Source organism: Ischnura elegans, chromosome 9, assembly GCF_921293095.1.
Source record: "Ischnura elegans chromosome 9, ioIscEleg1.1, whole genome shotgun sequence".
In the NCBI taxonomy this organism is placed as follows: domain Eukaryota; kingdom Metazoa; phylum Arthropoda; class Insecta; order Odonata; family Coenagrionidae; genus Ischnura; species Ischnura elegans.
Window position 1 is genome coordinate 12,851,148 of NC_060254.1, and position 27,699 is coordinate 12,878,846.

The following is a 27,699-nucleotide window of genomic DNA, read 5'->3' on the forward strand; positions in this document are numbered from 1 at the left end:
GAGAGAGAGAGAGGTCCTGTAATAACGGTCAAATCAGAGCTATCATTCTGGAAGGAGCCGGCGGAATCCCATAAATGATTTGTGACCCTGAGGAGGCGAGGTGGAGTGGAGGAGGCTGCTGGGGGGAGGGAAAGGGCCGTCCTCCAAATGGGAAGGGTCCCTGGGAAAAAAAGAGGGAAAACAGGGAGGTTGAGTGGGAAGGATAAGAAGTTGCTGGGATTGAGGAAAGAGAGGGTGTAAGGGGGGGAAGAAGGGCGGGGAAGACGAAGACGAAAACAAATGAAGCTGAAAATTCGTCGACCAGGATGGCAATACCTCTTTCACATTTCTATCGAGCTTATAACTGGTTTATAGAAAAAATCAACTATGAATTTACACTAAGTACTTGACGAAAAATTAGACTCACGTATTTTATTTTTTATGTAAATTTAAACATTCGTAAAGTAATACTCATTTCATTATCATCATTTCCTTTCCTCCAGGTTAAAATTTTCCGCCGACCTCAGTTGTGGAGGGGTTAAGTCCTCACCTGCCCACCAAGAGGTCGCGGGTTTGAATCCCACCTGGGTGGTTTTTCTCCCTATCCAGGGCTTGGATATATGTGCGCATCCATCAAGGTAATTGCAAGGGAGGACTTTATAGTCCAAAATTTACTTGATTAATAAATGCATTATTGTTATCAAAATTTACATCGGAAAATTCAAACAGAAGTAAGGATCATTATTTGGTACAAGGCCTCTTGACTTCAAGAGGTCTTGTACCAGATGGATTAAAACCAGAACAAGAAGACGGAACAACCTTATAGGCCTTATCTTGAGACATCATGGCCTGAAATCAATCACCGAAGTATAAGTAGATGGCAACAACGGAAAAGGAAGACTCTAAGTCAAGACTTCTTGTACCAGATGATGGCTCTGTGGGCCGAAACGCGTTGTACGCAGTAAAAAATCTTGTGGAAAAGTTCCACGATCTTTTATTTATTAAAATACGTCTAACTTCCACCAATTGAAGCCTGACTCTGTTTAACTTATTTACCCTTGGAGTATGCTTCTCTACGGAAGTGGGCATGGAAAATGACAGCCGCGCAGAAATCAAGGATTGAGGCCTTCGAAATGTGATGCTACTGAGGAATGATGAGGATCAAATGGATCGACCGAGTTAGTAATGAGGAAATCCTAAGAAGAGTGGGAGAGAAGAGAGGTCCCATGAAAACCAGCACAAGAAGATGGAACAACCTTATAGGCCTTATCTTGAGACATCATGGCCTGAGAGCAATCGTCGAAGGATACGTAGATGGCAACAACGGAAAAGGAAGACCCCGAAGGAAAAAGGTATATGGAAAGGGTAAAGAAGGATGTGAAAGCGAAGAAATACGTAGGTGTGAAAAGATTAGCTGATATGAGAATTCAGTGAAGAGCTGCGTCAAACAAATCTTAGGATTGTTGACCAGTGATTATACAAGAAAAAATTAATCGCCCTCATCGCCATCTATCATTGTCATGAATAACTAACAGCAAACTGCCCCATCAGCACGGTATTACGGTAGGTTCAAAGCCTTTTTGAAATAATCATATTTTTCTATAAAAATCTCTTGAATAGCTCTAGGTGCAGTCTTGCACTGCCCTCATAACTGTGTTGTGTATGTATTTTCTTTCCTCTGCTCTTAGGTATAACGGTATTGATATTGAAGAGTTTTTTCTTAGCCGTATCTAAGTCTTTTCTGGTGCTTAAATCTAAATTCCAATACATTCAACGATTCACGGTTGAAGCTGGAAAAACTCTTATGAAAGATACAGGAATAGAAATGACAACAACACTGCGCGCTTCAACGTTTCATGCCTATTCTCTTGCCAATTCTAAATCGATCATAACCCATGCTAATTTTCCCATTAATTTAGCAAGCTTCCACCCCATTTTTTTCCATTACTGCTACCTCAGACATATTAACACAAATCTCTTGCTTATTGACCTCTATAGTAAATTTCTAGCTTGTGTTTTGTTGATAAATCCCCCTTTACGATCAGTAATACGATCCTTGCCGGATATCGCAGAATGAATGCATACATCGAGTACAATTAACGACGAAGGACAACTATCTCATATGGTAAATTACGGACTACCTCCAACAAAGGTGGCATATTGTGGTCATCGCCGAGTTAAAAAAATGAGCATCGAATTTCCAATAGTACTACGTCAATAACGTGTCAATGTCCGTCTTATGTCTCTTCCGTTGGAGTTATGCCTGTACGGTTACTTTAGAAACCATTAACAACTTCTTACGCTAAAGCTTTCATATTGGAACAATGAAGTTCCAAAGCGTTGGCGATACATGTTTTTTTAATCAAGAAATAATAATAAACACAGGTTGGCGCTAACAAAATTCTCCTAGTATATTGAGTTCTCTGCTTTTAATATGCATGCATATTTTTTTCTTCAAAGGATACCTTTTTAAAATATATATTCCCAGGAGACGAATGAAACTTCATAATAGTATTGATAAAACTATGCTTTACGAAGTTATCTAAAACATCAAAAGTTATTTGTAAGACTTTTAGCTGGAATACGTTTAAATATAGTAATTTGAGGTTGAAGGGGACACCTACGCAGTGATTTGCGAGCAAGAGGAAGTTAATGCAAGGGAAGAATGAGAGAGGCTTGAGAAAGCAGGGGAGAGGATTCTGGGTCCGCGGGAACGAGCCCAGGGAGGAGAGGGTTGAGAAATGGGAATGCCCCTCCTACGTCATTACACGCGTGGGCAACCTTCTTCCCTATGCGTGGCGAAATCGACCGCATATTTCCTCAGGGTAACTATTACGCACCGTCCATCACTCTTGGGAACCTGCGGGAAAATGATGGCATGCTGTGTTTTAAATAACCAAATGATATTTTTAAAACAAAAAAGGATGAGATGTACGAACCAGGTCGCGTAGAATGTAGAACAGAGGAGCGTTGTGAAGGTTGCCGTGGTGTGGTAGCAATGATTTCCGCGACATACTTCCGGGTATTCACCGCGTTGATGTTGCTGGTGACAAAAATTTCCCAGCAATACATCAAAACAACACAATCCCAGCAAAAGAAACGCAACACCATTTTAACAAACGAAACAACGCAATCCCGAAAAAAATCTCCTCGGCCTGAAGGTGCCCAATAGATCGAAGACGAAAAAAATTTCGCCAGCTACATCAACGCTGTGAATATCCGGAAGAAAGGAGCAGAAAACATAGAATAGTGATTATCTCACAGAAGAATCGAATGTAGAGCTCCTTAAGATTATTGATTGCTAATTAATATTAGGTATTGTATGAAATGAAAGCAATTGAAAAGAACTACAATTTTACTCCTATGCATGAACAACTAAACGAGTTTTTAAGAATATGCTGACTGTAAATGGGAAAGATTAAAATTCTGAAGGATATAATAATGGAAAGAAAGGAAAACAAAATGTTCCCACAGTAAATATGAATTAGATACTAAAGAGATTTAATCATAGTAATGCGACGCACGTTGTATCCTGCTAGGTAATGTTGCAATTTGCACTTACTATAATTTGCTGGCACTAGGTTTTTCAAGATTTTCAAGTCACGCGATTTATGCAAATGAACTCATTTCAGTGTAAGTTACAGCGTATTTCATTAACTATCACCCTGGTTCACTTCCGTAAACATTTGGTTTGATGCAGGAAATATCTCCGAGCATTTGTCAAATTTACAAACTATATTATTGGCTCATAAGTACGTAGCTGTGTAACAATGCAATGAATGCAAATGGCCGTTCAGATCAAAAGATGCCGTTCAAAGACAGATCAAAAGATTGAAGACCAGTTAAGCTTGTACCATCAAGTCGAATGTAGAGAGGGTATGATTTGTATCAATCGTAGAGGTTATGCGAAATTCTGACACTCGTATACCTCTTTGAAATCACCATACAAATAGTATTGCACCTCTTATATTCAAAGGGAACTATTCAAATAATGTGTAGCCAATTATAATGCCAATTAGTAGGCCTCGGAAATATTTGTAGCAGTTTCTCAACAAAACATTTTCGTCATATCCACCTCATAAACAGGTTTAAGTTTGAATATTAAACGAGGAAATATGCAACGTCATAAGCAGTGCGAAATAAATTTGGGATACATGGCTCGTGAAAAACACGGAATTTGTATAAAGCATGCTAATCAATTTTCAGTTTATTCCCCCATTTAAAGCGTCAAAAGGACACGGAAAAGCAATATTAAAGCAATAATCAACACTCAAGCCGAATAATATATAATAACCGTGTTTATCAAATATTTGTCCGGGAAAAAAGCACTGTGTTTCCGAGTGTAGCCGCATCAAAAAACCCTTTCATAAACCTTGAAATGACGAAAATATTTCCCGTTATGCGTCACTGTCGGGTGGGTTTTGAAAGCCATAGCTGATGAAAAGGGACGGAAAGGAGAGCGCGAATGGTATAAAATGGGCAAAAAAAGCCAATTTCGGCAAATAAACGAGGAAATAATGAGATTTGAGGAAAAAAATGCGGAGCGGGGAAAAAATGCAAACGAGTCGAAATAAATTCGACGACATTTCATACGGAGGACCTGTTTCGAAAAAGAAGAAAGGGGAGGAGGGTTATGACCAGGGAGAGTGGAGGGGAAAGGAAAAGGAGGGGAATAAGGGGGACTTATGGGGCGGGGGGAGGCCATATCAAGGAGAGAGAGAGAGATAGTCGGGGAAAGAGAAAAATATACGCGAGATCAAAGGGAAAATTGGAGGGTGAAATGGCGATGGCGGAAGAAGTTTTGGTAATGTAAATGGGTCAGATATTTAAGCAAAAATAATTGAAAGTAGAAGGATAAATTCAGGAGGACACTGCGGATGAAGTTCATGAACCAGGGATGTGTTCCGATATGAGACTTTACGTTTCGTATCCGATTCGAAACTACACGAAACGATCCGATTAATTTCGGATCGGGCCCTTACGGAACTTTTCACTTTTTGATTTGCAGATCACATTAACTTTATTTTCCGCTTCGTACAGTTTCGCACCGGGTGGTAAAAAATAACCCTTTAAGGTAAATTGACTAAGCGTGCGTCGTAGGCAACAGTAGGACTACGGTGGAAGGGTTGGGGAAAACTTGCGCCCCCGGGGTTCCGAGTCTGAGGCGGCCCTCGGAATGAGGGTGTCTTCACAGTTCGGCGTTACGTTGACGCCGTGGCTCGCGAGCCAATAAGAGTCCGTCTTTGGGAATTGTTGGCGTTAGTTCTCCAGCTATTGCGTCTTCGCAAAAGAAATACGAACCTGTCAGATTTTCTCTGAGTGAAGGCGGCAGTACGCCGGTGATTTCGTATTGGTGCTTGTTTAGGTATGCAAATACGCAGGAATGGCTCAAATGGATTGACGAATGCTATTTATTTCTTTATTCACAATCATTTCAAAGTTTTGAGCATAGATATTTCGAATCTTATCTAAAAATGGGATAAATGTTAACCTCATATAAGATTATAATCACTGAGGAGCGTTGATTAGTATAACGTATACCAGCCAATGGTATCACAAGCTAAATACTGCGTGAGAGTTTCATTCTGGTGTCTGCGGTCATTTAAATGCCAATTTATATTTTGTAAGTGTGCCCTCATGAACAAGAGTTATCATAAATAAATTTTCCTGATAACCTTTCACGTTACTCATGTTCACTGAGTGAATGTAATTTGTTATTTTTCGTATATTCCAAGCCAGGAAATGAAACTCAAAAGTTGGAAAGGAAATAAAACTTAAAACATAATAATGCATTGGTAAGTGCCATCAATGATTAGCAAGTCCACGGTTGCCATATTAACTTCCAATACGATAAACAGTTAAGGAGAATGTTTAAAAAATAAAATTGCGTGAAAATACACCAAACAACATATTTATTGTGCGTTTAGCTTGAAATCGTAAGATGATATGCTCTCAGGCCGATTTTTATAAGCCGACGCTTTTCGCCTTTCATTTGTTTTCGCAACGCAGACCAGTGAAGTGCTAAATTTGTTCGCGAGGCGGGAGCTCCCGTGACGTCGACGCAACGCCGAACTGTGAAGGTACCCTAAGGGTTTGCGTCTTCCATGATAAGTTTACTCGTGTCCTTGGGTAGTACCAAGTTAACAATTTAGACGTATATCGCGAATAATATATAACAATAATCTAGCGTACATATCTTTCCCATAGTGAAATGAATAGCTGACTACTTTTCCTCAAAATCGTAAAAATATCTGTTGACCACTACAAAATACTACTTTTATCATATTGGACGGCAATTAGCTGTCTAGCTTAAGATGAACGACAGATATGACTCGGGAAAGGCAGCGGAAATTTGTACAACACCGACTGTGTCAGGGCCCAATGGATTGAAGGCCGATAAGATTTTCAGGGAACTCCAACTTCAACCTGGATATTGATGCATATCAGCATCATTAAGCCTGATTACAAACACTGAACTCTTAATAATGGAAGCCTGATACCCCCATCCCAAGTGACGACAGGAAATTGCATATCTGGCACTCTCTAGAAGAGCCCCAAAAATTGATCTTTATTACGAATTTCATAAAAATTGCTCTCTACACGGAAAATTGCAAAGATTTGAATTATTTATCACCTCATACCTTATTAAGAATTTGGTGATGCATTTCTTGGATCCGAAACGACGATGCACTGTTCTTTTCTATCGACTTAGGCGAGTTTTTCGGGGAAAGTTGGGCATGTTTGAAGAGCGCAAACGTGGTTCAGACTGCCTTCAACTGTTCTCGTGCTCGACCAGTATTCCATTATTTTCAGCTGAGTGCTAACAGACGAAATTAACTGCTAATGCAGTTCTCCAAAAACGATATTTTTCTCATAGTTTCAGCCCAAAAATGCCCAAAGAGTGCCAATATGCTTCTTGATGGCAGAGGATGAAAAACAGAAGCAAAACAGTAGTCAGCGAAAGAAAAATATTTTTATCTTCATCTTTGGGAGAACTTTAAATTAAATTTTGGCAAACCAATGCTAAATACTATTAATACTAAAAGATACTAAATACTTAAATAAAGTAGGTACCTACATTCCTATTAATATCGCACGAAGATGTCTACGGCCGCTTTGCTTTCTTTCCAGACATATTAAAGAAGAAAACGAAACGTGAATAATCATAAATATGCAACTTATTTTCATCTCTAAATATTAAGAGGGTTTTGATTCTTCTGGTTAAACAAGGATTTTATCCCATTTCTATTTTGTTTTAAAATCTCCATTTCCTATTACATAATAAAGCTTTGTACTTAAGTACTATAGGCTTTTTCTAGTCTTCATTCCATTCAGCCTCATAATGACGGTGTGGAATCACTCAGCCTATTTATGTAATTGAGTAAAGTACTTCAAGAGGCCTTCGTAAAATAAAATAATCTGATCGCTAAAGCTCTCATAAAAAGCACTTTCACTTCCAAGAATTCACTCCGGCGTTGGCGAAAGGAAAATACCTAATTTTCTCCCTTGAGGTACGATACGAGGAGGGTTAATTTTAATTTAATTAATTACTACCGGCTAAAGAAATAGTGGGGGAAAAAAGTAAGAAGAAAAGCTATTTTCACTCTCTACAGCAAGGATGAGTGAGAACATAGCAAAGAACACGCTTTTTAAAGTTTATTTGTCATAAGAAGCAAACAATTGAATTTCAATCTAAGGCTCATCACGTTCCTTGATGAGACACTTTAAATACAAATTAATGCAGCAATTTATTTCGCACATTTATGAAATGAGCAAGGAAAAAATGATCCCTTAAAGTCGAAAAAAACTTTAATGCTTAAGGCAACGCTTTCGTAAACAAAATTCTTAGTCAAACACTTTTCTTTCCTTTGATTTTTTTGTTTATATTGGACTTAAAACATTTATACCGAATACCGGTGAAGAGAAATACGTTTTATAATTACAAGGATATTATGATTAGCTTTTTATGCTATTAACTGTAGTCAAAATTTATCGATATTATGGAAATAGGAATGAAATTTTCCCCACGAAACACGTTATATTATTATTACATAATACATATAAACTATAAAAAATAGTTTCTTTTTAACAACAAGCGCTTTATATGCAGAATTTAATTTTGAAATTATCGAAGAGATATGCAAAGAAATTCTACCATGAAAATACCAACGATATCTTTCGATCATCTGCGTCAGTCGTTGGGTCTGCTAAGGAGTCAGAGGGTCTCATTACCATCCTGACTTCAATGATAATTATTATCATCATCGTAGTGTAGGAAATTTGTTATGCATATTCCGGAAAAATTGGCTGCTACTACGTGAATGGATCTAGTTTGTTGGATCCAGAAAGTGATGCTCCACAAGCAGACATGAAATCCATGAGGGCCAAATGATAGGAATGCCTTTTTACGTGACTCAAAAAGTTTCAAATAGATTCACCAGCAAATAGGATTTCCATGCGTACGTGAATAGAAAATAGAAGACATGTGAATGGGTAACTTAGACGGCTCAGATGATAGGAACACGGCAGGCTCCATACCCTCAGAAGGTTTATTTTTTATCATACTGCAAAGGGGGCAAGACTCGTGAAGTTGAAAGATGAGAAAAAGCTTTCATTCAACTGTCAAGTTCAGCCGTTCCCTGGTTCAACTGATATCTCGCGCAAGGAAAGCAAGCCGCTTGAGAATAATAAGGTAAAATGCAAAATTATTTCACAAAAGTAGTCCACTGAAGTCCAAATTTGGAGACCCAGTACCCTACTTTTTATTTACGAGACTGAACTATCATTGATGCTCTACACTGACGAGACGAAACACATGTATCCCATTTCCATAACTAAAACATCTACTTTGCGGTTGTCTTTTATGGTTGATTAAATATGTAACGCAATCAGGTAAAAGATAAGAGCATACAAAATTAGATGCTCCAAGGAAAAAATATTTTTCACACTTTTTTAGGGCTTCTGGAGAAACTTTGCAGCCTTGCAATTAATACTTTAAGAGAAACTTAATGTTGTTTATTATTTTACTATGATTTCATCAGTACAAATATTTAAATATATAACAACAAATATTCGAAAGGATACCTGTTTAAAAATTAAAGGATTTCACATGCTCAATCGATATTATGAATTCAAAAGTGCGTGATAATGCATAATATTATACCATTTACCTCTTCTCATTGAAATAATCTATAAAAAATATCCAATAGCCATTTGGTACTCCAAATAGAACCTAATTAATTTTCACATTGCAAAATGGGTTTATAGAGCACACGCTACTTCTGGCTTTATTTCCTCCTCCGCAATAGCCTCACGGTGCACAAGAGCTTCGAAAACTGGGGAAAGAATTAGCTAATTTCAAGTCGGGAGGGATAATTAAGAACAAATAAAATGAAATCGACAGTAATCAGCAACACCGCTCCGAAGTAAGGGGCCGCTTCCTGAGACCGGTAATGAAGCCGAGGGGGATAAAATGAAGCGAAAAGGAGTTCCGAAAACTTGGAATGTTTGCCAAAGGAGCACACGGAGGAGAAGTCGAAAAGATTGATGGGGCATGAGGTGAGAGGGAATGGCCGAGGGGAGATAAGGGAAAGAGAACGCAGTTCCTAGCCCACCCAATTCACCGCCACCACCACCCCACTACCATGGCCCTATCGACCCCTATCGACCTGATGATTCGGAGATAAGTGCCACTCTCCTTACCTGCTACTACGGCGACTGCCTATTCCCATGGATGTTAAAAAAATGAAGTGGATTACCTCTATTTTCTCAGGCTCAGCTTTGTGGAAGTTAATTTTAATAATGAAATTACTCTAAAACTAAAATATACAGTGTCCGGCGTGATACGGTGGAAACCTTTGATATTCATCTAATTAAAACCATTTGTCTGTTTCCATTCACTTTTATTTACATCTACCATGGTTTCGACAAGGTAATAATACCTTGATAATGGCACAAGTTGCCGAAACCATGGTCGGTGTAAATTGAAGTGTGTGGAAACAGACAAGTGGTTTTAATAAGCTGAATAATCAAAAACTTTTTTATTCCACCAATTTATTTAAAGGTATGACTAGTTTCGACGCGGCGGTGTCATCATGAGATACATAGCCTACAAATTATCTGATGATGACGCAGTTAATACAGATGCTGTCCCTTGCTCCGAATGAATCTGATGATGACGCCGCTGTGTCGTAACTAATCATACCTTCAAATAAATTGGAAATATAAAAGAAAGTTTTATGCAGTTTTATTATTAAAATTGAGTGGAGTTTATAGATGGCTAAAATGAAATTCAGAAGAGTTTATCCAAAGAAAATTAAAATAGGAATTTGTATATCGGACAGCGGTATTTATATTGGATGGGCAACCATTATCGCTGAGGAAAATGTGTATTAACCCATTTCCGCCCACTGTAGCCTAATGGTAGGCCAAGCCCTACTATTCTGAGCATATGAGGCTTTAATGAAAAACTGTGCAATATGTTTGAAGTCCCATTAGAGTGCGCTATTGACTGAAACTTGAAAAAATTGGACCTTTCTGGCAGTATTTTCTGGAAATTTGCACGAAAAAATTGAAAGGTAGTTTATACTTTTGAGTAATTTTTGTATAATTTTAGGAAATATTTTGACCTTGCATAAAATATAAATTTCATAATGAAAGGAAACTGATAGTAAGTTGGTTATACCATCATAATTATGAGAAAAATAAACGCTATACATCTAACTGGGCTGTGTTTTGAATTATTTTGGAGCAAATTAAATTCAAAACAAGTTACGTAAATGAGAATGTCCCTAAAGCTGGCTCGAACGCTTCAAATCGCGTTAATCGAAATTTAGATATCATCCGTAAATTTTCCTGATTGAAATTGACGAATATCGCTGTTGAAAAATTTTATATTATATCTAACCAAATTCGCAAAAAGCATTTACTTTGAGTTGTTCAGCTACAGTGGCCTCCTTAATAGGAAGTGGAGGAAGTATAGAATGGCCGGTAGAAGCCGTAATGGAAGAGAAGGAGTAGGGGGAAAGTAGGCAAATGGGACCCATCCGAGCTTAATGGGAAAGGCCAATGGCGATTGCTACGATAGTTTCCCACTACTCTAGGCCTGGGATAGACTAAGGAGCATCTCTAGGGTGAAATAGAGCTCGCAATTTCGCAATTAGGAGGGGGAAAGGCGAAGCAAGGCTCAATCAAGGGAAAGAATAGAGGTGGGAGGCCTGATTCACGATTTAAAGGCCGGTAGCACTTAGTTGCAGGGAGTAGTAATAATAGCTGTTTGCGGGATGACGTGGAGCGGAACGCGTGTAATGAATACTTGAGCGAGAAAGGCGGTGAATTATTAACTTGTTACCATAATTCGAGCATTAGATTGAAATCGTTAAAAGGTGAAGGGCGAGGCAGCCACGATTGATATTCTCATCACGACGAGGATTTACCGATGGATTAATTTCAACAAACAAATTGAGTAGGAGCGATGTCACTACGAGTTACGTTTATTTGAATTATGTTTGCGGACTCTCACGGGCGAGCATTATTTTTCAACCAATTACGCCAACAATTTCAATGAAAGTTGAATCCAAAGGTATTTAAGCACTTAGAAACACGAAAATGTCGTTGGATCTCCATATTTACGGCTAAGATACTTCAAAAACAGGCCGAAAGAAAGAAGGTAAGTGGAAAAACATTTATTCTATTCGGCACTTTGTGACTTATTATAATATGACGAGGATAAATATTGCGAACAATTACTTTTCAGAAGTATCATCTGTAAAAAAAAAATGCATTTTAAAAGTAATATTATTTGTATCTTTAACATGGTATCATTAAGAATCAGGCTTCTATAAGTAGAAACTCGCCGAACGACTTCTGCCCAAATTATCGATAACGGGACCGTGAATAGGGTTTTATGGAATTGTTAAAAATTTTCTCAACTAGCGAGCAAGGGTTTTCAAGTTTTGAGCTAATTAGACTCAATCGAAGACGCAAAGAGCGCGTTTCATGCGTGGAACTTCAGTAAAACGTAGTAGTAGTAGGTTTGGGGTTACGGGTGCGTCGACAGCTAAGGTCATTAGCACCACGCGCAATCAAATTGCGACATAAGCATATACTATAATTTCAGTTTAATGCGGCACTGTTGACAATATTGATGTAAACGTCAAGCCAATCAAATCGAATTCACAAGACGTAAAACGTCCTCACCCATAATCCAAGTCTTGCGAGCTCGAACTCAGTACAGTGCTGATCTCACCTCAGAGTACTATATAAGGGCTCATACTTTCAGTATACAAGTATACAATCTGAGAGTGCTCACTCCGAATTTCATGAGGTTATGGTCACACAATGAAACAACATAATCTTTACAAGAGGTCTTTCTTTTTTCTTGAAAGAGTCTTTTTTCCTAACTCTTAGGAAGGTGGTGAGCGCCACCGAAAATTTCTTTAGTTTTGTGAGTCTTACTATCTTTAATTGTGTCTTAAAGTGTGTGGTCAACCCGGATATTGATTGGAATATTATCATGACAAAGCAATACCATTGGTGATTTATGCCATCCGAAAATTAGATAAATGATTGGAATCAATAAACGAAGAGAACTTAGCAAATGAATGAAACTAAAATGGAGAAAAGTGGAGAAAGTCTTGCGGGAAATGTAATTAAGTGAGATTTACACAAGGAATTAAAGGTCGGTAAGTTAAAAGATGAGCGTCAAGTAAATAATTTGATGAGGAGGAAGCAAAAAGTCACATTTAATAAAATGTTTTGGACAGGTGGGTCTTTGCTTAAAAGCCGAGTTCAGTATTGCAGAGGAAAGAAGGGCTCAGCGAATAAGACGATCAAAGACAAAGAGGAGAGTGAAAAAATGAAAGGAAATGAAAAAATACACATCTTCTGTCATAGCAAGGATGAAGGAATATAGGCTCAGCCGTAAACCCGAAATTAATTCAAAGCAAATGTAATTTCATTAAATTTTACATGAGGTCAGCCAATTTCTCTTGTATTTAAACGTTGGAAACAAATCATCATATTTAACCCTTATTCCCCCCCTAAATCCGGAATAAGTATCCCCTTCCTTCACCAGATACGCCGTTCGATTTGGTTGCCCTTCCCATCCGCATCTGCTCAACATTTTCCTGGTCTATATCGCATAGCATTACTTAATTACCCAATCAATCCCACAGCTTTTAAATTTACCTTGCATGTGGATTGAAAGTAACACCTAAATATGTTAGTACAAATTAGATTGCATATCAGTGCCAGATAGCAATCAGTCCTTAATCAAATAAAACCCCAGTATATCTATCCTAGGCAATACATTTCTCCTCATAAACAATATTAAAATAACGTAATAAAAAATATTAGCCGCATCACTTGAAAAGTATAACATTTTGATAAAAATAGGGTCAACCAAGATGCTTTTGTGGAGCGAACACTATACTACATAATAACCACAAATGTCTTACATAGTCCCAATTATAGAAAAGTGGAGAGACAATATTTTGTACACACGTCGCTGCATTAGTCATATATGTAATAAAATCGGGCTTTCAAATTTTATTTGAGGATTAGCTGCTAGAGTCATATTATTACATACTAAATGCCCGATTAAATTGATGCACGAACAGTTAGAAAGGAAGGCTATTTGACTACGGTTTGACCGAGACCCATCTCTGGAAGTACAGACTCTGATGCAGCAAGAATATAACCCCAGGATATGTTACCCAAGTGTCGCTGTTGATTCCCCGTAGCAATTAGGGAGTGCAGAGGTGAATTTGAGGAAAATCCCCGAGGGTAGATAGTGAAAGGAGGTTAAACTTAAGAGAGCGAAAGGAAATTACTGGAAGAGGACGTCACCGTTAAAGAGCATTGCCGAATAATAATATATCAAGCCCTCAAAATATTAGGCTACAATATGCCTACCTCCGTAAATGGAACACCAGGAGACGACATGCAAACTAATCTTCTATGGGACTAAAATGCTGCCAAATTAGTCATAAGTATCACTTGCTTTATAAAAAACCATAAATCTTAATTAAAACTTTCGCTAGTACTCATGTTCATAAAAATTTATTTGGGCTATTTTACCGCGTACATGTTTGGGTGGCCCCAAAATTTTCCAAATGACGCTGGTTGCATTTTCAAGGGATTCTGGTCATTAGATTCCGTTGAAAAAGTTATCAAAGCTGGTCGGGAAACTTTGGTGCTACCCAATCAATGACACGGCAACATAGCCCAAAAAGATTTTAAATTACCGAAACAACACCTTCTTCAAAACAGGGAATTTTAATGGAGGAGTTTTACGCAGGGTTAACACCGAAGCGGGTGGAAAAAGGGAATAAACGAGATTGATTTGAAGGCCGTGACGATCTGGCCAAACTACGTCACCCAACCAGTCTGGTGCAAACTGAGAGATATCGAGCATTGGGGTCACAACGAAGTCACTCTAGAGTAGAAAAGGGATTCACGATGTGCACGGAAGTCCCGTGAAGTGGAAGGACATGCACGAGACGAGAGAGGAAAGAGGTTAGACACGGAGAGAGAGAGAGAGAGAGAGAGAGAGAGAGAGGTACTTCCTCTCTTCACTGTGACGGGAAGAGAGGAAGTATGGGCCTAGTTGCGGAGAGGACTTCCTGCGAATGGATCGGTTGCCGACCGTCTGAAAATTAGCTCTATCGCACCCACTGTTACCTACTCTCACTGCACTCCAACCGTTTCCATCTCTCTTTGCCTCTCCCACCCCGCCTTGAGCTCATGGTCGTCCGCCACCCCAGTAAACTCCCCCACGCCAGCAATCAGTTTAGCGGCCGATCTCTCTTCCACCCCCTGTGCACCGCCCCCTCCCCTCCAAAGACCACCACCGCCACCCCTAAATCCTATTTATCTCCCTCCACCGTATAAGCCACGGCAAAACCCCTTTCTTCCGCTCAATTCTCCCCAAGTTGACCATATACACCTTCGCTCCACGGCACCACCCACCCTTGTTGTAGTATATCGCATCCACCCTTCTATTCTCCGAATTTCCCACTCCATAGCGTCTCCACCCTACCGTTCTTCCGCCTTTCTCGAGGACTCCTTCCCCCCCCCAAGAACGCATCTTCGCCACATTGCAGCTCTGCCCTACCATCCGAGATACCGCCGAGCTCCTTAACTGGTCCACTGCCCCTTACCGCTCATCCGTCCAGTCCCTCCTTCTACTCACACGTCTTGCTGCTCCACTTCGTCTTCTGTTCCCATTTAACCGCTCCCCCTCGCCTACATACTTCACTCCCCTCCCTCCAAGAAAGCCGGCTAACCGAATCGCCTACCTACGTGTTGGTTTGCTCGAAAATTGCATAAGTGCCGCCCTTCTGTTAAGGCAGAATTCCCTCCTGAGACTGATATCAACTTCAGCGGACAAGAATCCTAAGATTGGCTTGATGCAGCTCCCCACTCATTTTTTCAGTCAGCAAATCTTTTCACACCCACGTATTTATTATATTTCACATCCTTCTTCACTCGTACTATATATTTTATTCTCGGAGACCCTTTTCCATTCTTCCTATCCACTCGTACCTCTAAGATTGTCTTCATCAGCCTATTACGTTGCTCCGTCAAATTATCAAGGCTATCATGAGGCTTCTCTTTTCTCCTTCCCTTCTTCGGACTTTCTCATTACTTACTCGGAGACTGATGTGCTGATTGTTAAATAAGCGCAAGCGGAGCACCCAAAGAGGCAAAAAGAGGTAAGGAAAGCGTAGAATATCGGTTTTGGTGCAACGGGAGAACCTTAATATGATTGCGATTTCACTATGGCCTTGTATACGATATGCTAGTGAGTTTCTAGGCCCCGAAAATGAAATTAGCCCTCTGTTAAGGGGTGAAAAATATAGGTAAGATCTTTAAGCCATGTCCATGAAGATAATTCGTAGGTCCAGAAACATTTTCTAGGCGAGAAACGACACTATATACAATGAAACCTCATGAGTGGAAAAACATGCGTGAAAAGTCTAGAAAGAAATAAATGAGTGTCAAACTAAGTAAAAAAAGCAATATTAAAGGAATTTAAAATTTTAATTAAATGCAGATTTCATGAATAATACAAGAAACAACTCATTTTTGGTATACCTTCCGTTTAAATGACTACATCAGTGATACCTATCTTTTTGATAAAATTCAAAGTTCAGGTTGATTTTTGGAATAACTTAGACCATAACCATAAAAGACCGTAACTAGTGTTGGGCCAAATCGGCCGTGATTAACATCGGTCATGACAATCGATCGTGATAGTATCTCATTATAGTGACCGGCAATCGATCATTCGTGATTGGCTCACTCAGGTCAACGGTGAGCGGAGATCATCGTCACTAAAAGGACGAACTTTGTACACCATTATACCTCCATTATACGCGATCATGGTAAAGAGTATGAGTTTCCTTTAATCTCTGTAAATTACAAAGAAACGACTCGGTTTGCAAACCCTGGTTTTATTTGGAGGATTTTCAGCGTCTCAGCGTTGCATTCCATATTCTCGTAGACTATGGCTCACCATACTTCCTCCCGAATCCTGCCCTCACTCCATGCCCTTCCCAAGGTTTCCTGTACCAAACAGCGCGCGTCACAACCACCCCTCCTCCCCATCTCAGTTTCCAATTCCTTGATACGACACCCCCAAGCCCACAACTCCCTTCCCCCAATAACCTCCTCCCTCTCTCTCATTTCCACCCCCTTTCCCACCCCACAAAAACACCAGCCCCCCCTTCTCCTTTTCTCTTCCAATCTTGCGCTCCAGCACAGAGCGAAATTCCCACCCCCTTAGCGAGATTCCTCGGAGGTGGTGTCACCCCCGAAAGAATTCTAATTTCTCACGGGCCGTCTCCTTTTTTCGGTACTGAAATTAATTTCAATTCCTTCCTTCCTCCTCTCCATCGTCCTACCCTTCTCGCGAGCCTCACCCCCTGCGGGCACCGCCCTCTATTCTTCTTCAACCCCTTCCTGGGCTCCCTACCTCTCGCTCTTTGCACCCATGGCCGATTTAATGCTTTCTTCCCCATTCCATCTTCCTCTTTCCCTCCTCGCGCCTGGAGCACAATCCGTACGGCCCACCGTCGGCGGTCCCACCACAGCCTCCCTCCCCTCAGCCCCTTAGCAACCAACTCCCTCGAGTCTACGCCCCAAGGAAACCTCCTCTCTTATTTTTCTATTTTTTTCATTCTCCTTCTGTGATCGAATCGCAACTCTTTCATGCTCTACCATGAACATCACGTAGTGTGTTCCTTCATCTCCCTTTACCACGATTTCATTTTTCCTCCACCATGGCGCACAATATTTTTTACCCCATCCATAGTCTTGGATAGCGTGACAGGCGAGACTGCACCCCATCTCTAGCTCGAAATATCTATCAACGTTTTCTATTATCAATCCACGTTTAAGGCTATAGGTATTTCTCACCTGACACGGAGATGAGAATTTGACGCGAGAAGTAAGATGATCGTAATATTGGTAAGGCATATCACGAGAAACTTCTGCTTACAGCGATAGAGTAGGTATTAAATTGTGTGAGACACCTGTCGGCAATGCATTAATATTTGTTTTGTGGAAACCAATTGCTGTGGTTCATATAGATCGAGCTACCAATTCACGAACGATGAAACAAGGGAGGAAAAAAAAGGATTAATAAAATTTTAATTTTCCCTTGTGCATTACCTCTCTGACAGGAAATGTGATACACTGTAGAACGCTAAAGGCATTTGAAGTAAAAGAAAAAAACTACCTATATAGGCTTGTTATCACCGTAATATATTTTATATTTGATTTTTCTTACCTAAGTAATAGCCTTTGGTCCATTATTTAGATGAAGTTTGTTCTTCTTCTTTGTTACAAATACTTATGAAAATGAGGAATGAAAGAATTTACCCTCTCAAGATTATTTTATAGCAATGTAGACTGATCTAAAATTATATCTATTTCATACTTGATATAACTTCAGTTAGAGCTCTGGATTCATAAAATACCAAACGTATCAGCAACGCCGCTGGATGATCATAACTCTCATTTTTAAAAGAACTGTAAAAGTAGCCACGCGTGCTCAACAAACACTTGTATTTCGCCTGCGGTTTTGACTCAACTCCAATTGAGCTGGATTACGAGTAAAGGCAAGCATATTTTTTTCATACCAAAAACGATTTCAAATAACTCTCCCTTACTTATCCATCTCATTTGGTGGTATTATTCGAGACCAAATTCCTACTCGGACAGAAAAGGATCCTTTTATTAAAAAAAAAAAAAGAACGGAGGAGGACAAACTAGTATTTCACCGCTATCTCCACCCCGCACGCACAGAGAAATAGGACTTCATCCCTTAATTCTCGCTTCCGTCGTCAATCGCCCTCTTTCTCTCCGTCCGAGGCAAACACCACCACGCCCTCTTTTTTGACTGCGCCCACTTCATGTCTCCCGCGTTATACGGCCTTCCCTTTCACGTCTCCTAAGCCAGCACAGCAGAGCCTCTCCCCTCTCCAACGGTCCTTTTCCATCACAACTCCTCCAGATATCTCGCCTTCGCAGCAACCTATTTCCTCCGCCCAGCAAACTTCCAAAATCTCTTAGACTCTTGCTCCCGCGATTTCCCGAACTCTAAACTCGACTCGCTAATCCTTTCGCCCGAGACTTAACCGCTTCACCCCTCCAGCCAATCCCCTCTCCTTACGCACAACTCAAATCCACTCTCCACCTTTCCCTTTCTCTCTCTCTCTCTCTCTCTACTTCACACTCTCTGCTCTTCACAACCCCAAAATATCCCCCACCCTCCGCGCCAAAAACTCCTTCCCATCCAACATCACATTTCTGTCTCTCTTCACAAACATTTGGAAAATTTTCTCCTCCTCTTCTACTCTAACGACCACTTTCTCCGACATATTTCTCTCCTCCCAATTAATTCAAGAATCTCACTTTATGACTTTGGTTTCGACTGGTAACTTCTCTCCTTCAATAACAATCTCATATATCACGAAGTAACATCTACATACGACATCTACATACGGCAGGGGGTGTTAGGACACCAGCCATTTGCACATAAAGGGAAATACTCTAAAGCCTAGCGCGCAGCCTCCGAGCCTAATTCGCTTAACACCTGGGTAACGCTGTCTGTACACCCGTAGCAGTTTTTGACGAACCACGCAGCCTTCCTTTGTATTTTATTCAGTTCGCGGATAAGTCTTTCTGCACCGGATCCCATACGCTCGCTACGTATTCAAGGTGCGGTCGGACGAGTGCGAAACAACACCTTTCTTTTGCTCTCCCATCCGAAAATCTTCCCACAATACGTTTGGCGAATCCTTATTTCATCAGGGATATACCGCAAATACTCCTTACATGTGTTCCCCATGAGAGGTTCGAGGTTATCCTAACTCCTAGGTACGTCATTACGTCTGTTGCCTTTATGTTAATACCATTCACAGCATAAAAATGGTTAAAATTGGACGAACTCTGCAAAAAACATGTAATACAACGCGATAAAAATATTATGTGCAATTTTTTTACTACGATTAAATTTTTATACGATGAATTGCGCTTTAAATCACATTTGTTACAATTTACTAATCTGAAAGAGAATTTTTTTAGCTAAAGAAAGTTCTGTTTTGATTTTTAAAAACATTTCTGTTCCTCTTCACCAAAAATTTGAATATTTTTTCTCTCTCTTTTACTCTAACAATCACTTTCTCCGACATATTTCTCTCCTCCCAATTCCCCCTAGAATCACACTTTATGCCTTTTGGTTTCAGATTGCTAGTGATCTCAATCACATTTGATACCACTTATAATATTGAAATTGAAAGTGCATTTAGCCAAACGAAAGTTTAGTTTTATTTTAAAAAATCTGTCCCTCTTTACCAATATTAGGAAAATATTCTCCTTCTCTTCTATTCGACCACTTTCTTCAACATTTTTCTCTCCTCTTTATCCCCCAGGAATCTCACATTATGCCTTTGGTTTCAGCTTGTGACTTCTCTCCATCAATAACAATCTCACATAATCCCGTGAACAAATCGCTAAGACACATGTAATACCCCGTAATATGAGGATGATGTACACACTTTTCACTACCATTTAATTCATACACGAGTACTTGCGCTTCCAGTCACATTTGATACTACATACAATTTATGAAAGTTACATTAATTAAAAAAAATTTGTCTAGCTCCACCAACACATGGAAAATTTTATCCTCCTCCTCTACTCCAGCGACTACTTTTTCAGAAACATTTCTTTTCTCCCAATTCCCCCTAGGACTGTCACTTTGTGTCTTTGGTTTCCGCTTGCAACTTCTCTCCTTCAATAACAAACTCATATAATTCCGAGAGCAAATAAAGAAAATTCATGAAACTCAACATGCTAAGAGGATTATGTAATTAGACATTATACACATTATTCAATGTGATTAAATTTATGCACGTTTACTAGTGTTTACGGTCACTTTGGATATCACTTACCTGTCTGAAAGGGATATTACTTTTATCGAAATGAAAGTTTTGCTTTGATTCTCAAATGATATACGTTTCACGCTTTTAGAACGCAATAATCTATAATTCTAACAAAAGAAAATCTACATGAGCGAGGTATTCCCATGAATGTATGGAATTTTGCGGTGCGAGGTTTCAAAAGGTGAAAAGATAAAATATTCCGGTCATTTATAACTCAGGTTATTTTTATTATAACTTTTAATTTGTTTTATTGGTTCTTGGCAAAGTTACGTCAACTCAAACATAAAATAAATGATGTGTTAAATAAAGACATTAAGTTGAAATTACCTTAAAAGTAGCCCAAATGAGATAATGAAGATTGCTACGTCTACAAATCCCTTCAAGAGGCAATAACCTTATTCCTTTTGACAAAGGGGTTGATTTTGTCGTGTAAGAACACCTTTTCCTGAGAAGAAATACTCTAGCTGAAAAATCGCGGAATAAAACAACACTATCCAGATCTCACTAGGAGGAATTTTATTCGTTGAAGTACTTTCCTCCCTCCATAAAATATTTCAAACTAACCATTGCTTCGATCAATCCGGTTGATACATTACATCAGTGCATATTTTGAGTGAAATTGTTAAAAATAATGTGTTTCAACCGATAAAAACGGAAGACTCTTTTAGCAGAATAACTGCCCCCTTCCAATCTTAGTTTTCACCCCTCTTGAAAACTAAATCTCGCTAAAACCTTTCTACTCTAGCCTCCTCTGGGCCAAACACTCCTTTCCAAGCGCCAAACACAATTTAGCCTCTCAAGAATAGCATTTATGTAATAATCTCCTTATATTCTCAGTCATAAATCTCAACTTCATCTATACCTCATAACAATATTCTCTAAATTCGCTAAAATTAAGTTTCCGCTAGTTTTCTTGTCCCAATGCTCACCATTACTCTGAAAATTGACGATATTACAATGGCATTGTACCCAAATAGCCTTACTTATTGAAACTAGAATTGCTTTCCCTCTCGTGTCTTGAATGGAGGGTTCATTTCATTAACTATTTTTTAATATCGCGTTTATTACTGAACAAAGTTATTCGAAGAAACACGAAATGAAGACCGTCGGTAACAAAAATGCTTACGCCATCTTCATGAAGTAAAAGGAAATTACTAAGATCATGGTTACATATGCCAGCAATTAGATTAGTGACTACAATTTAAACAGATGTCATTATTGAACCTTCCTTCAAATTTGCTTCTATTTCTTTCCTTCCTGAAGATGAAAATTTGACAATCTACAAATTTGAGAGGCTATTATTTCATGAATTCTGACTTTTTGGAATTAAATCACCAATCGTGATTATGTATAAAAATTCAAGCAAAATTACGTGACAGGCCGTAGGAATTATTAGTATTTTTAGACACCACTGTTTCTTCCGATAGGAGACATGCTGTTCTCATTCTTCCATAGTGCATAATCATCTTTCTCCCATTCTCCTGACTTTTTGGCTCATCGTGCGGCGCCTTTTCTGGGATTTGAAAACTTTTTCCCCACTGCTAATCGTATTACATTCGCCGGCTGCATTAGCGAACCCAATGAGTTTCCTTTCTCTTCCTTTTATTCTTGAAATCCCTTACGCCTCCATACACTCCCGAGGCCAGTTACTTCTTTTCCCATTAGCCACATCTCGCTTTGCTTCCTGTCTCTCGTCTGAACCCCTCTTGATTTATCTCCTCTACCACCTACAGTCCTATAATCGACCCTTTACCACATAAAGCCCCTCCAAATTGCACCCTGACTCTGTGTTCATGAGAAGAAAAAAAGGACTTATTTCTCTAAATAATCCATTATCAATTTGGAATCCCAAAACTCCCATTGCAGAATTGCACATTCCTTTTCGTTAGGACTAGAGCCTGGATACTCGGAAAGGGGCAGGGCAGTTAACGCACGCTGTGCACATGTAAAAATCCTCCTTCAAAGAAAATGGTTTTCACCGGCTGGAATATTCATCTGTATTATGTACCGCCTTAAAGCAACTCCGTAAAACTCCAACGCTGAATTTTCTGGCATTGGTTGCGAAAAAAAGCACTTGAAGCAAACAATTTTAAGACTCAATTCATTGTTGCAAATGATTTTCATTGGTAGGGTACATCTCATCACATCCGTAACAAAATTGTAAAAGGTATCAATACGTCTCAACATGCTTTATCAAGGATGTTTATCAGAGGAAGAAAACGTAATATTTCATTGGTGAATTTAAATTTCTACGTTGTTGAGTCTGACACAGCTGAAAATTTGGCAGTCACTCATTGTTTGATCAGCTTAGTTAAGAGATAAATGCTCTTTTATAATTGCGGTCATGATGAGAAGCCTCATGAAAACCTTGGTAAAAAGACGGAACAACATTATAGGCCATATATTGAGACATGATGGTCTGATGAAAGCATTCGTCGAAGGACATGTAGATGGCAAGAGTGGAAAAAGGAACACTTCGAATAAAGTATTTGGAACAGGTAAAGAAGGATGTGAAGGAGAGTATATGAATAGGCGTGAAAAGAGTGGCTGATAGAAGAATTGAGTGGAGTGCTACGACAAACCAATCTAAAGATTGTTGATCAGTGATGATGATGATATTCAATTTTACGATCTTCCTTGCCCAATTTATTCTTCTACTGTCGCTTACCAAGCATCTCACCTCACCCTCTGCAGTCTCAAGTTGTTATAAATTGAACAACTATTATGTACCATTTTTGGCACGTTCAAAGACTTAAGATGTTTTTGCCTCATTAAGTGATCCAATTACAAAGATAATTTATGAATAAGCACGCAAAACTCATCATTTATACAGCAATTCGATCCTAAAAAAGCCCTGCTTACGAGGAATAGTTCTACGAGTCAAAATGATTTGTCAGAATGGATTAAACACAAAAATTAGTGTGATACTCATAATTGAAAAAATAATAAGTTGGTCCCCCACACTATGACTATTAGATCACTGATCACACAAGCAAAAGATACACTTATCATCATCGTGAAAAACAAAAAGGCCCAATACCTGGAAGGCAAAGGGGAGACGGCATCTTATTTTCGGAATCCACGAGCATGATTACCAAAAAAAAAATATACTCAACTTTTTGTCCCTTTCGGCGTAGACCTCCCAAGTGCCGACGCAATTTCATTTTTTTGACGCATCAACTCTCATTCACATGGGTACAAGAAGAAAGGCTGTGGAAGGTTCTTGATTTTACGGGAAAGAGCGTGTAGGCATGACTCATTGATCTACTGCCCCATGACTGTTGAAAGTCGTTTTTCTTAAGCTTCCCGTTCTCAAAGGACTTCTTAAACATACGCAAGCTTAAGTGCTTATCTTTAAGGAATATTGGTGTTCTTGACTTATGAGGTGCGTCCTTGAGAAGTTTCTTTATTGACAGTTTACCATTCATACGGGCCCTGGTCGAGTACGACTTTGCGTTCGTAGATTCACGTTTTCTGAGAATTTATTTCGAAGTTTATCTATGGTTTTCTTGATCGCTTACTTGGAGGAGATTATAAAAAATTCGTAGAAATATTTTACCATATTATTCCACCCGTTGCATCTTTAAAATAGATAGATAACATCGATAAATCGATAAATGTATATAAACCCAAGTAAGAAATATAGATAAAATATTACTTGGAAAATATAAGTAACGATGGGCAGCGAGGAACTTAGTAACGGAAATGACTAAGAAGGTCCTAGAAACAGTAGATTAAACTACCACAGCGATTTATGTAGTAAGTAATTAGTCTACTTGCCCTGTAATTACTGAAATATTTTCTGATTGGTATCACTGGGAGTAATTCTGACCTAATTAAATTAAAATTCATATAAGTAAAAGTTTTGGGAGTTTTATAGTTAAAATTAAAAATCGCTTTTCTTAAAAATTAACTAATTGAAGTAAGAGTTGAAAAAGAAAATTATTTTTTAAGTTACTCTAAAAATAATAACCTTAATATTTCACTTGCATATGAATATCACGATGTTACCGAGGAGGCATTCATGCCATCTCAACCAGTATGCCTGCTTTCTTACGTGTATTCATTCTCACCTGAGAGTGTACTCCGAAACTTGGGGGGCCGATCCATTCAAATCTGCTTTTGTTTGAAAGAATTTGTCTGGGGCTGTCCACTGAACACTGAATACTGTGGACAGTCAGTGAACAGCCCCAGATAAACAGTTCACTGAACAGCATCAGACAACAGTGTTCAGTGTATTCCTACAAAATTACTCTGGTGTATTGAATTCTTAGATAGCGTTTCATTCCAACTTTTTCTGGTGGGGCTGTTTTGTGCCCAAATTTATGTCAGATCGACAGTTATCAACATTTTGTGAACAAAATTAACTTAAGTAATTTGGAATGGCTTGGAATTTTAGCAAGTTATGTGTCAACTTTCAAGAATGCAATTAAATTAAATACTTATATACATATATAAAGATTAATTTTAACCGTAATTTTCTTCAATGAAAATTAAATTATCGTAAATTGGTTAAATATCGTTTACCACAACTATGTCCCCCTTAGAATCACTCAAACTTTTCAAACAATCAAAGACTTTTTCCACTGATTCCTTGGTGTTTTTCATCCCCCAATCGAAGTTATATTCCCGCCTCTTCCGCGCAGACAGCTCGCCTTCCCCTAACTGGTCAAACCCTGATGTAGAAGCGCAACTCCTATGATTGACTAAGCACTCACTCTCACTACCTCCAAAAGATCCGCTATCCCCCTCCTTCAGAAGTATTGACCCTCTGCTCTTGCACCCGAAATCCGTTTTTCCTCCCCATTCAATGCCCGGAGACTTCATCTGCCTTGTTTCCTACTCTCACCATGTCAACTAACCCTCGCTAAACACCCCGTCATCTCCTAATTGGTAGTTGTTCATTTATTCACACCATAATAAAACAAGTTGTTCTCACTTTCAAAAATACATACACAGTATTACCTACTAAATTTAAAAAAAGTATATTAAAGACATAAAAGAACCCGTAAAAATGTGAAATTTTGGAAAATTTTAGGCACCATGCGCAACTAAGATATATCAAATAACCTAAACCGGATTAAAACTCAATGTTTTAAGGCTCTCTGTGAAGACATTACGAACTTATGCATTGCGAAAACATATAATTAAAAAAAAAAAAAAATTAACACAAAAATGAAGTTTTTTCATATTTTGCCAAATTTTAGGGTTCATGCGCGATCGGAAGATGCCATCCGATTTTCATATTTTTTCTTTTCCTTTGTCTATACAATTCGCAAGTTTTTCGCACAATCGCAACTTCGAAATAAAAATGAGTTTTTTCGGCCCACCCTAGTAAGCAACCCACGTGCGTATATTAGGGAAAATGTTGACTTGATGTGTACTTCACAGCAACGCTTAAAGATGGTAAATCTAATATGGGCACCAGGTCATGTCTGAATGGTGGTGATAAGGAAAAGACGGTGCTCTCACTAATTGAAGAGAAAACACTACCTCGTCCCAGTTAAGCAACGGAAATTTAAAATTATAATCTTTCGCAAATGCTTCAAACTGTTTAGGTACTACTCGGATATTATAACGCTATCAAATTGGAAAAAAGGCGGGCCTCCACTCCATGTACAAAATAACATATCGCTCTAGGAAGTCATTTCTAAAATATCGAATGTATATCCCAGCTATTTTTATTCGAGTCAACTATGCTCTAAGTGTCTGCTAACATAAATAAGTGGCGTAACAGTGGAGGGAATGAGAGGTATAGAACTCCCCCAGATCCCCATATATAAAAGTAATATTCGTATCAGTAGCTCATATCGTAACAATAGACGTACTTGTTTGAAATACAGTAATTGAATATTTTGAGTTTAATTTGACCTCAGTGATGTAAGTACTCAAATCAGCATTATATTTTCATACTTCAAGAATGATAACAGAAAAAATTAATTAATAACCAATGCCTGAATAACACTGGTACTATCCCTTAATCCTGTTATCTCCCGCTGTGATGTGCTTGCAATTTCATCTACACCCAACAAAGCTACGTCCCAGTTACGCCATTATCTTCACTAATCGGGATCCGGGTTCGAATCCCGATCAGAGCACGTGATCTTTTTCTCTTTGAACGTTTCTCACGTATTGCGCATTGCGGCTGACTCCGTATAGTGTTACGCCGTGGTTATTCCCGATACACTTAAATCATGTTTTCATACCTACGATTTTTTTCTCTTTAACATCCGTCTTTAACTGCTCCATATATTTTATTCAAGGTCTTTCTTTACCATTATTTCAATTACGCCAATGGTATAAAATGTGGATTATTTCGATGCATAGATTACGATACCTTATCCCCACCTCTCTCTACTTGCACACACCTCCCTCGCAACTACCTTCCTACCTTCCACGATCCTTCGGAAAACAGAAAATCCCATTCAACTCCACTCCAGCCCTATCCTTTCCCCTTCCCTCCCGAACTCTAGTCCGGCCTCCATCGCCTCTTCTTCTTCTTTGCCAAACTCATCAATCTTATCTCTCGCCGCGCCAACTCTCTCCCTCCAACATCCCCCATAAACACGGCAGTCTCCCAACACTCCTCAATCCGCCTCCACTCCATCAAGGTTCTCCAAGAAAGCCAACATCCACCGCGTCGAGAAGCCTTTAAGGCTTTTGACTCACTCTCCGAACGTCGTCCACCCTCTTTTCTCCCCAAGACCGCCTCTACTCACCTCCGATGCCTCGCACACACTTCAGCCGTCAATGTAAGGCCGTCTTACTCACTCGAGTACCCACCGCCCTCTAGCAATCGATCCGGATTCCCCGATAGACAAAGGCGTATCGCTTTTAAAAGACCTAATCGCATTATCGAGGAAAGTGTCGAGCAGGATTTCTGCAGCCGAAGGTGGGGGAAACGAATATTACGATAGGGGATTCTCAAGGAGGCCTCAAGATGTGTTGTAACCCACTGCGCATTTAATGGGTTTACAGCAGTCACCACTCACATCGCTGACGGGCAGAACGATCGGAATTAAACGGAGAAATTAGCAATAAATATGGCCGAATAAGATTCCACCACATCATGATGTCATCAATATGCCTCTTAACGTACTACATATAAATATACCTACAAACCCAACTTTACATCCGTAAGTATAGACTATCAAATTCATAATCATTTTATGCTATTCCTCTCGAGTACGCAAACCCTATTGCAAAAATTATGTTTGGATGTATCGCTCTGCACTAATCGCCGCGTTTCGGACATACCTTTTTGGCA